At 46.6% G+C, this 11,710-nt stretch overlaps 1 long non-coding RNA gene across 1 annotated transcript; it reads left to right on the forward strand.

Moving 5' to 3' along the window:
- The first annotated feature begins 60 nt into the window (after positions 1–60).
- LOC117497930 lies at positions 61–11,477 on the forward strand. The gene is made up of 3 exons (XR_004557511.1): positions 61–122; positions 10,366–10,413; positions 11,284–11,477. It is a non-coding gene; the product is annotated as an uncharacterized LOC117497930 (long non-coding RNA).
- Positions 11,478–11,710: the final 233 nt, after the last annotated feature.

The following is an 11,710-nucleotide window of genomic DNA, read 5'->3' on the forward strand; positions in this document are numbered from 1 at the left end:
GAGGAACTCTCCACGTCACTGAACCGCCCTCCAGCTTCCTCCCCCCCGCCCCCCCGCTGCAGGGAAACACTCTGAAGCCCCTGGACAACGCCTGCATGTTCTCCACCTGCGCCAACCTGCAGGTGAGGCTGAATGTGTGACGCTAACAAAGGTTTATCATACTTAAATGTTTAGTTCAGCAGGATAAATCTATTATTTCTGAAGTAAAAAGCTAATGTTGGGCTATAAAGGAACTACAGCACGGTCACATGACTTCACGTCACCACCGCTAAGCTAAAGGTGGCTAATGTTGGGCTATAAAGGAACTACAGCACGGTCCACATGACTTCACGTCACCACCGCTAAGCTAAAGGTGGCTAATGTTGGGCTATAAAGGAACTACAGCACGGTCACATGACTTCACGTCACCACCGCTAAGCTAAAGGTGGCTAATGTTGGGCTATAAAGGAACTACAACACGGTCACATGACTTCACGTCACCACCGCTAAGCTAAAGGCGGCTAATGTTGGGCTATAAAGGAACTACAGCACGGTCACATGACTTCACGTCACCACCGCTAAGCTAAAGGTGGCTAATGTTGGGCTATAAAGGAACTACGGCACAGTCACATGACTTCACGTCTCCACCGCTAAGCTAAAGGTGGCTAATGTTGGGCTATAAAGGAACTACAGCACGGTCACATGACTTCACGTCACCACCGCTAAGCTAAAGGTGGCTAATGTTGGGCTATAAAGGAACTACGGCACGGTCACATGACTTCACGTCACCACCGCTAAGCTAAAGGTGGCTAATGTTGGGCTATAAAGGAACTACAGCACGGTCACATGACTTCACGTCACCACCGCTAAGCTAAAGGTGGCTAATGTTGGGCTATAAAGGAACTACAACACGGTCACATGACTTCACGTCACCACCGCTAAGCTAAAGGCGGCTAATGTTGGGCTATAAAGGAATTACAACACGGTCACATGACTTCACGTCACCACCGCTAAGCTAAAGGTGGCTAATGTTGGGCTATAAAAGGAACTACGGCACAGTCACATGACTTCACGTCTCCACCGCCTAAGCTAAAGGTGGCTAATGTTGGGCTATAAAGGAACTACAGCACGGTCACATGACTTCACGTCACCACCGCTAAGCTAAAGGTGGCTAATGTTGGGCTATAAAGGAACTACGGCACGGTCACATGACTTCACGTCACCACCGCTAAGCTAAAGGTGGCTAATGTTGGGCTATAAAGGAACTACAGCACGGTCACATGACTTCACGTCACCACCGCTAAGCTAAAATTGGTCTATTAGTGAACGGATATTTTAAGCAGTTTGATTCGTTGTGTAATTAATCACAATTGTACATGGGTAGTATATGAACGTATTAAATGCATTTCATTATTCAATCATCACAACCTTTATTTCTGACTCGTGAATCCATTGAGATAGAACCTCTTAACAATACACCAGAGTTAAATCCCTAACAGGAGATCATATAGGCGACAAGAAACACATTCACAACCTCAATTATAAATAGAGCAGTTGAATTATTAAAGCAATTAAATAAACTAAAACTGGAACAACTGCAAGTGAAATGGGACAACATTAAAAATGTAAATCACCCTAAGGATGAAAGTGACGTAACCTTTGGATTGTTTTGCACGTTATTCCATACACTCCATATTTACTTATTTAGTCAAACATTCGGCACACTCACGGGAGAAAGACTCACGGGGAGAAAGACTCCACGGGGAGAAAGACTCACGGAGAGAAAGACTCAACGGGGAGAAAGACTCACGGAGAGAAGACTCACGGAGAGAAAGAAGCTCACGGAGAGAAAGACTCACGGAGAGAAAGACTCACGGAGAGAAGACTCACGGAGAGAAAGACTCACGGAGAGAAAGACTCACGGGAAAAGACTCACGGAGAGAAAGACTCACGGAGAGAAAAGACTCACGGAGAGAAAGACTCACGGAGAGAAGACTCACGGGGAGAAAGACTCACGGGGAGAAAGACTTCACGGAGAGAAAGACCTCACGGGGAGAAAGACTCACGGGGAGAAAGACTCACGGAGAGAAAGACTCACGAGAGAAAGACTCACGGGGAGGAGAGGAAGACTCAGCGAGAGAAAGACTCAGAGAGAGAAGACTCACGGAGAGAAAGACTCACGGAGAGAAGAGAGAGAAAGACTCACGAGAGAAGACTCACGGAGAGAAAGACTCACGGAGGAGAAAGACTCACGGGAGAAACCTCACGAGAGAAAGACTCACGGAGATAAAGACTCAGAGAGAGAAAGACTCACGGAGAGAAAGAATCACGGATGAGAAAGACTCACATCGATGAGTGTTATAATTATCTGCAGCAATAAATCTGAGGGAGAACCGAATCTGCAGCTGAAGCGTTCATGAATAAAATGACTCCAAAACTGATTAGAAAGTTCCCTCAATTAGAGTCCTTCTGTCACTCTTTAGTGTCCCCTGGTCTCCAGCTGTGTGCGTCACTCTTTAGTGTCCCCTGGTCCTCCAGCTGGTGCGTCACTCTTTAGTGTCCCCTGGTCTCCCAGCTGTGTGCGTCACTACTTTAGTGTCCCCTGGTCTCCAGCTGTGTGCGTCACTCTTTAGTGTCCCCTGGTCTCCCAGCTGTGTGCGTCAACTCTTTAGTGTCCCCTGGTCTCTCCCAGCTGTGTGCGTCACTCTTTAGTGTCCCCTGGTCTCCAGCTGTGTGCGTCACTCTTAGTGTCCACTGGTCTCCCAGCTGTGTGCGTCACTCGTTAGTGTCCCCCTGGTCTCCCAGCTGTGTGCGTCACTCTTTAGTGTCCCCTGGTCTCCAGCTATGTGCGTCACTCTTTAGTGTCCCCTGGTCTCCTAGCTGTGTGCGTCACTCTTTAGTGTCCCCTTGTCTCCCAGCTGTGTGCGTCACTCTTTAGTGTCCCCTGGTCTCCCAGCTGTGTGCGTCACTCTTTAGTGTCCCCTGGTGTCCCAGCTGTGTGCGTCACTCTTTAGTGTCCCCTGGTCTCCAGCTGTGTGCGTCACTCTTTAGTGTCCCCTGGTCTCCAGCTGTGTGCGTCACTCTTTAGTGTCCCCTGGTCTCCCAGCTGTGTGCGTCACTCTTTAGTGTCCCCTGGTCTCCTTTGTGTTTTGAGCTTCTTAAAATCACAATATAGTTGTTTTTTATTTGACAAAACTAATTTCAATGAACAGAATATGACTATAAACACATTTTGTTGCACATACTGTGTCATTCTCCATCAATATTTCCATTAGCAATGTATTAACTGGATTTTAAGGTGTAATGTTGAGTTTAAGCAATATTGATCTTCAGTAAAAAAGTTAGATACAACCTCCGTCGCACCGTTTCCTGCCCATAAAACTCCAAACCTATATTTGTCTGAACTCCCCTGCCTCTATAGTTCCTGTTCTCTGTGTTTTGACAGAGCATCAGTTTCCTCTGGTGTTCATGGGAAAGAGAGGAAGTGTCTGTAGAAAGAGAAATAAATGCACTCAGACAGTAAAGTATATCCAGACTGTCGGAACAGATTTATTTACCCGCCGCTCTCTCCGTCACCTTCACACACATTAGACTGTCAAACCCCGTCCATTACGTACAGGAGAGGTTAAAGGACGTTATAAATTGCTTTCCATTATGTACGAGATATAAAGCATGAATTATAGAATACCTCTACATATATAATATTACTGAAAATAGACGGCAGCTTCATTTCGAACAATTCTAATGATACAATATGAGCTGGATGTAAGGTTGCTTTATTTATAGAGAACATTGCAGACACAAAGGCAACTAAAAGTGATTCATATAAGTATTGTTACAAAACAAATGTGAGGCAAAACAATATGTAATAAGAGCGATAAAAATCAGCATTTGAAATACAGCAGATTCTGCAAGAGCTGCAGAAGTGTTTGAATATAATATATTTAAGCTGCGGTAAACCGAGAAGTTCTGAGCCTCCATTTTAAAATGGAGGTTTATTCCAGATCTGCGGTGCATAGAAGCTGAAAGCTGCTTCCACATGTCTGGTTATCTTTTCATCAAGTCAACGAAAGTAGGAAAATACCATGTTACGTCCCGGCTCGTGGAAAGTGGAAACATGACCCTACATTAGAAGTTGTTTATTGAGTGAGCTCAATCCAACTGGCAACAAGCAGCCACAAGCCAAAGGAAAGGGCCGCAAAGGAAAGGGCCACAAAGGAAAGGGCCACAAAGTAAAGGGCCGCAACCCAAAGGAAAGGGCCACAAGCCAAAGGAAAGGGCCGCAACCCAAAGGAAAGGGCCACAAAGGAAAGGGCCGCAAAGGAAAGGGCCACAAAGGAAAGGGCCGCAACCCAAAGGAAAGGGCCACAAAGGAAAGGGCCGCAACCCAAAGGAAAGGGCCGCAACCCAAAGGAAAGGGCCACAAAGGAAAGGGCCGCAACCCAAAGGAAAGGGCCGCAAAGGAAAGGGCCGCAACCCAAAGGAAAGGGCCACAAAGGAAAGGGCCACAACCCAAAGGAAAGGGCCACAACCCAAAGGAAAGGGCCGTAACCCAAAGGAAAGGGCCGCAACCCAAAGGAAAGGGCCACAACCCAAAGGAAAGGGCCGCAAAGGAAAGGGCCGTAACCCAAAGGAAAGGGCCACAAAGGAAAGGGCCACAAAGGAAAGGGCCGCAACCCAAAGGAAAGGGCCACAAAGGAAAGGGCCGCAACCCAAAGGAAAGGGCCGCAACCCAAAGGAAAGGGCCACAAAGGAAAGGGCCCGCAACCCAAAGGAAAGGGCCGCAAAGGAAAGGGCCGCAACCCAAAGGAAAGGGCCACAAAGGAAAGGGGCCACAACCCCAAAGGAAAGGGCCACAACCCAAAGGAAAGGGCCGTAACCCAAAGGAAAGGGCCGCAACCCCAAGGAAAGGGCCACAACCCAAAGGAAAGGGCCGCAAAGGAAAGGGCCGTAACCCAAAGGAAAGGGCCACAAAGGAAAGGGCCACAAAGGAAAGGGCCGCAACCCAAAGGAAAGGGCCGCAACCCAAAGGAAAGGGCCACAAAGGAAAGGGCCGCAACCCAAAGGAAAGGGCCACAAAGGAAAGGGCCACAACCCAAAGGAAAGGGCCACAACCCAAAGGAAAGGGCCGCAAAGGAAAGGGCCGTAACCCAAAGGAAAGGGCCGCAACCCAAAGGAAAGGGCCACAAAGGAAAGGGCCGCAACCCAAAGGAAAGGGCCACAACCCAAAGGGAAAGGGCCACAAAAGGAAAGGGCCGCAACCCAAAGGAAAGGGCCACAAAGGAAAGGGCCACAACCCAAAGGAAAGGCGCCACAACCCAAAAGGAAGGGGCCCACAACCCAAAGGAGAAAGGGCCACAAAGGAAAGGGCCACAACCCAAAGGAAAGGGCCACAAAGGAAAGGGCCACAACCCAAAGGAAAGGGCCACAACCCAAAGGAAAGGGCCGCAAAGGAAAGGGCCACAACCCAAAGGAAAGGGCCACAAAGGAAAGGGCCACAACCCAAAGGAGAGGGCCACAACCCAAAGGAAAGGGCCACAAAGGAAAGGGCCACAAACCAAAGGAAAGGGCCACAACCCAAAGGAAAGGGACGCAACCCAAAGGAAAGGGCCACAAAGGAAAGGGCCACAACCCAAAGGAAAGGGCCACAAAGGAAAGGGCCACAACCCAAAGGAAGGGCCCACAACCCAAGGGAAAGGGCCACAAAGGAAAAGGGCCGCAAAGGAAAGGGCCACAAAGGAAAGGGCCGCAACCAAAGGAAGGGCCACAAAGGAAAGGGCCACAAAGGAACAAGGGCCGGCAACCCAAAGGAAAGGGCCACAAGGAAAGGGCCGCAACCCAAAGGAAAGGGCCGCAACCAAAGGAAAGGGCCGCAACCCAAAGGAAAGGGCCGCAAAGGAAAGGGACGCAACCAAAGGAAAGGGCCACAAGGAAAGGGCCACAACCAAAGGAAAGGGCCACCAACCCAAAGGAAAGGGCTGCAAAAGGAAAGGCCGCAACCCAAAGGAAAGGGCCGCAACCAAAGGAAAGGGCCACAAAGGAAGGGCCGCAACCCAAAGGAAAGGGCCACAACCCAAAGGAAAGGGCCACAAAAGGAAAGGCCGCAACCCAAAGGAAGGGCCACAAAGGAAAGGGCCACAACCCAAAGGAAAGGGCCACAACCCAAAGGAAAGGGCCACAAAGGAAAGGGCCACAACCCAAAGGAAAGGGCCACAAGGAAAGGGCCACAACCCAAAGGAAAAGGCCGCAAAGGAAAGGGCCACAACCCAAAGGAAAGGGCCACAACCCAAAGGAAAGGGCCACAAAGGAAAGGGCCACAACCCAAAGGAAAGGGCCACAAAGGAAAGGGCCACAACCAAAGGAAAGGGCCACAACCCAAAGGAAAGGGCCGCAACCCAAAGGAAAGGGCCACAAGGAAAGGGCCACAACCCAAGGAAAGGGCCACAACCCAAAGGAAAGGGCCACAAAGAGAAAGGGCCACAACCCAAAGGAAAGGGCCACAACCCAAAGGAAGGGGCCACAACCCAAAGGAAAGGGCCACAAAGGAAAGGGCCACAACCCAAAGGAAAGGGCCGCAAAGGCACCGGTTTAAACAAACAAACAAAGGAACTAAGGAAGACTCTTTAAATAAGAGTTTAACAGTTTAGCACACAAGCTAAATAACTAACAAACAAAGAAACAAAAGAAAACCTCACTTCTAAAGTGGGAAAAAGGAATTGGTCTAACAAAAATATGCTGTTACAAATCACAGCCTGGAGACAAGTTAACAACAGTTAACGTTGTACTTAGGATAAACAGTTACAAGTGTAAGCACAAATATACAAACAACTAAGTTAACCATTGTTAACGGGGCTATCACCGAATGTACGGAGGGAGTACAGAGAGACGTCTGCATCACCGAATGTACGGAGGGAGTACAGAGAGACGTCTGCATCACCGAATGTACAGAGGGAGTGCAGAGAGACGTCTGCATCACCGAATGTACGGAGGGAGTACAGAGAGACGTCTGCATCACCGAATGTACGGAGGGAGTACAGAGAGACGTCTGCATCACCGAATGTACGGAGGGAGTACAGAGAGACGTCTGCATCACCGAATGTACGGAGGGAGTGCAGAGAGACGTCTGCATCACCGAATGTACGGAGGGAGTGCAGAGAGACGTCTGCATCACCGAATGTACGGAGGGAGTGCAGAGAGACGTCTGCATCACCGAATGTACGGAGGGAGTACAGAGAGACACCACAGGTTCAGACCTCTGTCGACTAACTGCGGTGCACACGGTCTTGTAGTTGTCTTGGGAAGGTGTGTGCGGGGATTGGAGAGTCGGGCCCGGCATGCTCCAATCCAGATCTTCGGTCACGCCTACCGGGGGAGGGACAGGAAGCTGTCATCCAATGGCGTCTGGGCAACGGCACAGCTCATATACTTATATAATACACAGCTGCAGACACTTACAGACAGGTTAATGGGCAGAGAGCAGCCGTAACATACCAACATTAATAATATGATAATATTTCCCTTAAGTCACTTCATACAAACCCATGTTTCCCATATACTTCATATGTGACCCTTAGATTGATGAATAGCGCTCTGACGATGAACATTTCAGCAAGAAGCATCCAAACACACTGCAAAAATGTCAAATCTTGCCAAGTATATTTGTCTAATTTCTAGTCAGAATATGTCGTTACACTTGATATAGACTTAATAACCTAAGTCTTGTTTTTAGAGGAGGCATCTGAAGCATCTTTTTGAGTCAAAGTCTCTTAAAAACATCTTATTTTATAGAAATATCTCCACTAACATCAGAGAACAGAAAGCGTCTGAGCATTTCTGGCTTTTTTTGTTAAAAGATTCCCTAATTCTGGTCAAATATAGTTCAAAATAAGTTCTCCAGCTAAATACAAGATCTAATTTCTCTAATTATCCATCTTTCCTTCAAGAAATCTCACCAAGCCATTTTGTACTTGTTCTATCGGCAGATCTGTTCACTTATGAAAAGAGAAAACACCTTGTTGTTATTATTTATTTAGTTGTTTTTGGAGCAGCATTTTTCCAGTGCACCCTCTCGATGCCACCGTGTTTTCTCTGGGTCTGCAGCTGAAATGTGCAAAGTGTGTGTGAGGTTGTGTGTGTGTTTCATAACGTGTGTGTGAGGTTGTGTGTGTTTCATAACGTGTGTGTGAGGTTGTGTGTGTGTGGTTGTGTGTGTGTTTCATAACGTGTGTGTGAGGTTGTGTGTGTGTTTCATAACGTGTGTGTGAGGTTGTGTGTGTGTGGTTGTGTGTGTGTTTCATAACGTGTGTGTGAGGTTGTGTGTGTGTTTCATAACGTGTGTGTGTGAGGTTGTGGTGTGTGGTTTCATAACGTGTGTGTGAGGCTGTGTGTGTGTTTCATAACGTGTGTGGTGAGGTGTGTGTGTGTGTGTTTCATAACGTGTGTGTGAGGCTGTGTGTGTGGTGTTTCATAACGTGTGTGTGAGGTTGGTGTGTGGGTGGTTGTGTGTGTGTTTTCATAACGTGTGTTGTGAGGCTGTGTGTGTGTTTCATAACGTGTGTGTGAGGTTGTGTGTGTTTCATAACGTGTGTGTGAGGTTGTGTGTGTTTCATAACGTATGTGTGAGGTTGTGTGAGTGTTTCATAACGTGTGTGTGAGGTTGTGTGTGTGTTTCATAACGTGTGTGTGAGGTTGTGTGAGTGTTTCATAACGTGTGTGTGAGGTTGTGTGTGTGTTTCATAACGTGTGTGTGAGGTTGTGTGTGTGGTTTCATGCACGTACGTGGCAGTTTAATACATGTTCGCCCTCGTTCTATTACCATTAAGTTGTGCTGGACAAAGGGTCCAGGTGACCCCCCCCCTCGGTTTTGATGCTTCTCTTTTGTGCCGCTCACACTGGAAAAATGCTGCTCCAAAACAACTAAATATATAATAACAACATGGTGTTTTGGCTTTTAATAAGTGAACAGATCTGCCGATAGAACAAGTACAAAATGTCTTGGTGAGATTTCTTGAAGGAAAGATGGATAATTAGAGAAATGAGATCTTGTATTTAGCTGGAACTCATTTTGAACTATATTTGACCAGAATCAGGGAATCTGTAACAAAAAAAGCCAGAAATGCTTCAGACTCTTTCTGTTCTCTGATGTTAGTGGAGATTTCCTCTAAAAGAAGATGTTTTTAAGAGACTTTGATTCAAAAAGATGCGGTCAGATGCCTCGTCTAAAAACAAGACTTAGGTTATTAAGTCTTTATCAAGTGTAACGACATATTCTGACTAGAAATTAGACAAATATACTTGGCAAGATTTGACATGTTGCAGTGGTCATAGATTTGAGCCCGTATTTTTGTAATTTTAGTGAAAAAATAGTGTATGAAAAGTACGCTGATGTTCGAAAAAATAGCAGACTCAGGTTGAAGGTGAGCCGTTTGTGCCTGTTGACAACATACAAAAAACCAACACCTCAAACCAACCACCACACCCAACGATCACAAAGAATAAAACAAAAAAAACAAACAAGAACCAAAACTAAAAATAACAAAACCAACAAATAACAAAAACAACACAAGACAAGAACAACCCCCCCCCCCCCCCCCCCCCCCCCCTTGCCCCCCCCTATATTGAATCTTGTTGCCAGTAATGTGTGCAAACTGCTGTCTGTCAGCACTATGAGGACATTTGTAAAAACTGGAATATTGTTCATTTCCAGTAAGAAATGGATCCCCGGTGAGCGGGCAGATACTGAGACGTGGAATAAAAGAGTTCCCAGCAGAGTCCCTCAGGACGCAATCTGGTGTCTCTTGAATCATATCGCTTCCCCACAGCCATGAATACGGCTGATATACAATATGTATATATAATTATACATATTTATATACAGCTATCATTGCCGTCTGCAGGCAATCACAGTTTGATAATGAGCGCCTTCACCCCCCGTGACGGTGTGTATCATCAGCGCTGATAATGATGCTCTCCATTATGGTTTATCTCTCTCTGAAGAGACTTTTCCTCCCTCAGCGAGAGATAGCATCTGATTGGCTCTGCCGCCCAGGTACGGGAGGAGATATGCTAATGAGGCGCTGACAAAGAGGCTGATGGGAAATGCAGATAATGAGGCGTGTGTGTGTGTGTGTGTGCGTGCGTGCGTGCGTGCGTGCGTGCGTGCGTGCGTGCGTGCATGCGTGCGTGCGTGCGTGCGTGCGTGCGTGCGTGCGTGCGTGCGTGCGTGCGTGCGTGCGTGCGTGTGGGTTTACGCTGACATTACTGCTGTGCCATTTTAATGATGGTTGCAGCTGGGATTGAACTGTTTGTCGTGCTGGTTCTGCAGAGACATTATTATTTTATACGATTTATTTTATGTTCATATGACGCTGAGTTCTTCTCTTACAGGACGGAGGACAAAAGTGCATCCCCTCTGACGAGTTTGAGTGTGAAGAGGTGAGGACCACTCACTCTCTCTCACATGGTGCTGCTGATCTCTGAGTATCTTTCTAACACGTCCTCACACCTCTGCGTGTCTCAGCTACTTAACTGGGACTTGTTAACACGGGTCACCTCCTGAGGATTCTGTCTCATTAACACCTGATTAATCACACACTGTCACCATCACACACACTGGTCACACACACTGTCACACAACCACACACACACACACACACACTGTCACACTCACACACACACACACACACACAACACACACACACACACACACACAACACACACACACACACACCACACACACACACACACACACACACACAGTGACGAGCGAGTGGGAAGGGAACATATTATTCTAAAATATGTGAACTCAGAGCGTCGACGGAAGTCATGGAACAGCTGACTGTCGGACACACACTTTCATTACATTCTGTCTTCCCACCATGAACCCATAACACCCCCCAGTCCTTAACCATTTACAAATCCACCTTATGCCAACCTGAACAGAGACTAAAAATGCATTTAACGGAGTTAAGTACCAATGAGAGTATATCTCATATCTACTGTATATATGATTATAAAGGATTATATGATCATTTGACACGCCACTAACATCTTATATTTATGTGATTTGTTTTTATTTTCCATTTGATTTAATCCCAATATTGCATATGTTTACTTTAAGTTGTTATGCTTACATGAATATTTTGTTATTTTATATTACTTTATATAAATATTTCTATTTTTTCTAATTGTGTTATTTAATTTAATTACATTTGATTCTGTATTTAATAGAATTTAATTACATTTGATTAAATTTAACTCTGTCCCTGCTGTTGGTTGATAATAAAGTTGTGTCTGTTTGAACAGGCGCTGCTCGCTCAGGAGTCGATGGACTCTCAGGATTCTGCAGGAGCGAAGATCAGCAGCCGGACCTCAACTCCTCCTCTTCCTCACCTCCTCCTCTTCCTCTTCCTCTCTGTGACTGTGTGTGTGTCCCTGCTCCTCGTCTCGTAAACTTACACATGCATACTGTTCACACACACACACACACACAACACACACACACACACACACACACACACACACACACACACACACAATTACAAACCACACACACACGCTCTTGAAAAATGTAAAAGACCCGGAGAAGGAAAATGGTCAATGACAAACATCTACGACGAGGGAGAGAGCTTATCTCTACACACACACACACACAACACACACACACACACACACACAACACACACACACACACAAACATACACACACACACACACACAGACACCACACAACA

The sequence above is a fragment of the Trematomus bernacchii genome, unplaced genomic scaffold (genome assembly GCF_902827165.1).
Source record: "Trematomus bernacchii unplaced genomic scaffold, fTreBer1.1, whole genome shotgun sequence".
In the NCBI taxonomy this organism is placed as follows: Eukaryota; Metazoa; Chordata; class Actinopteri; order Perciformes; family Nototheniidae; genus Trematomus; species Trematomus bernacchii.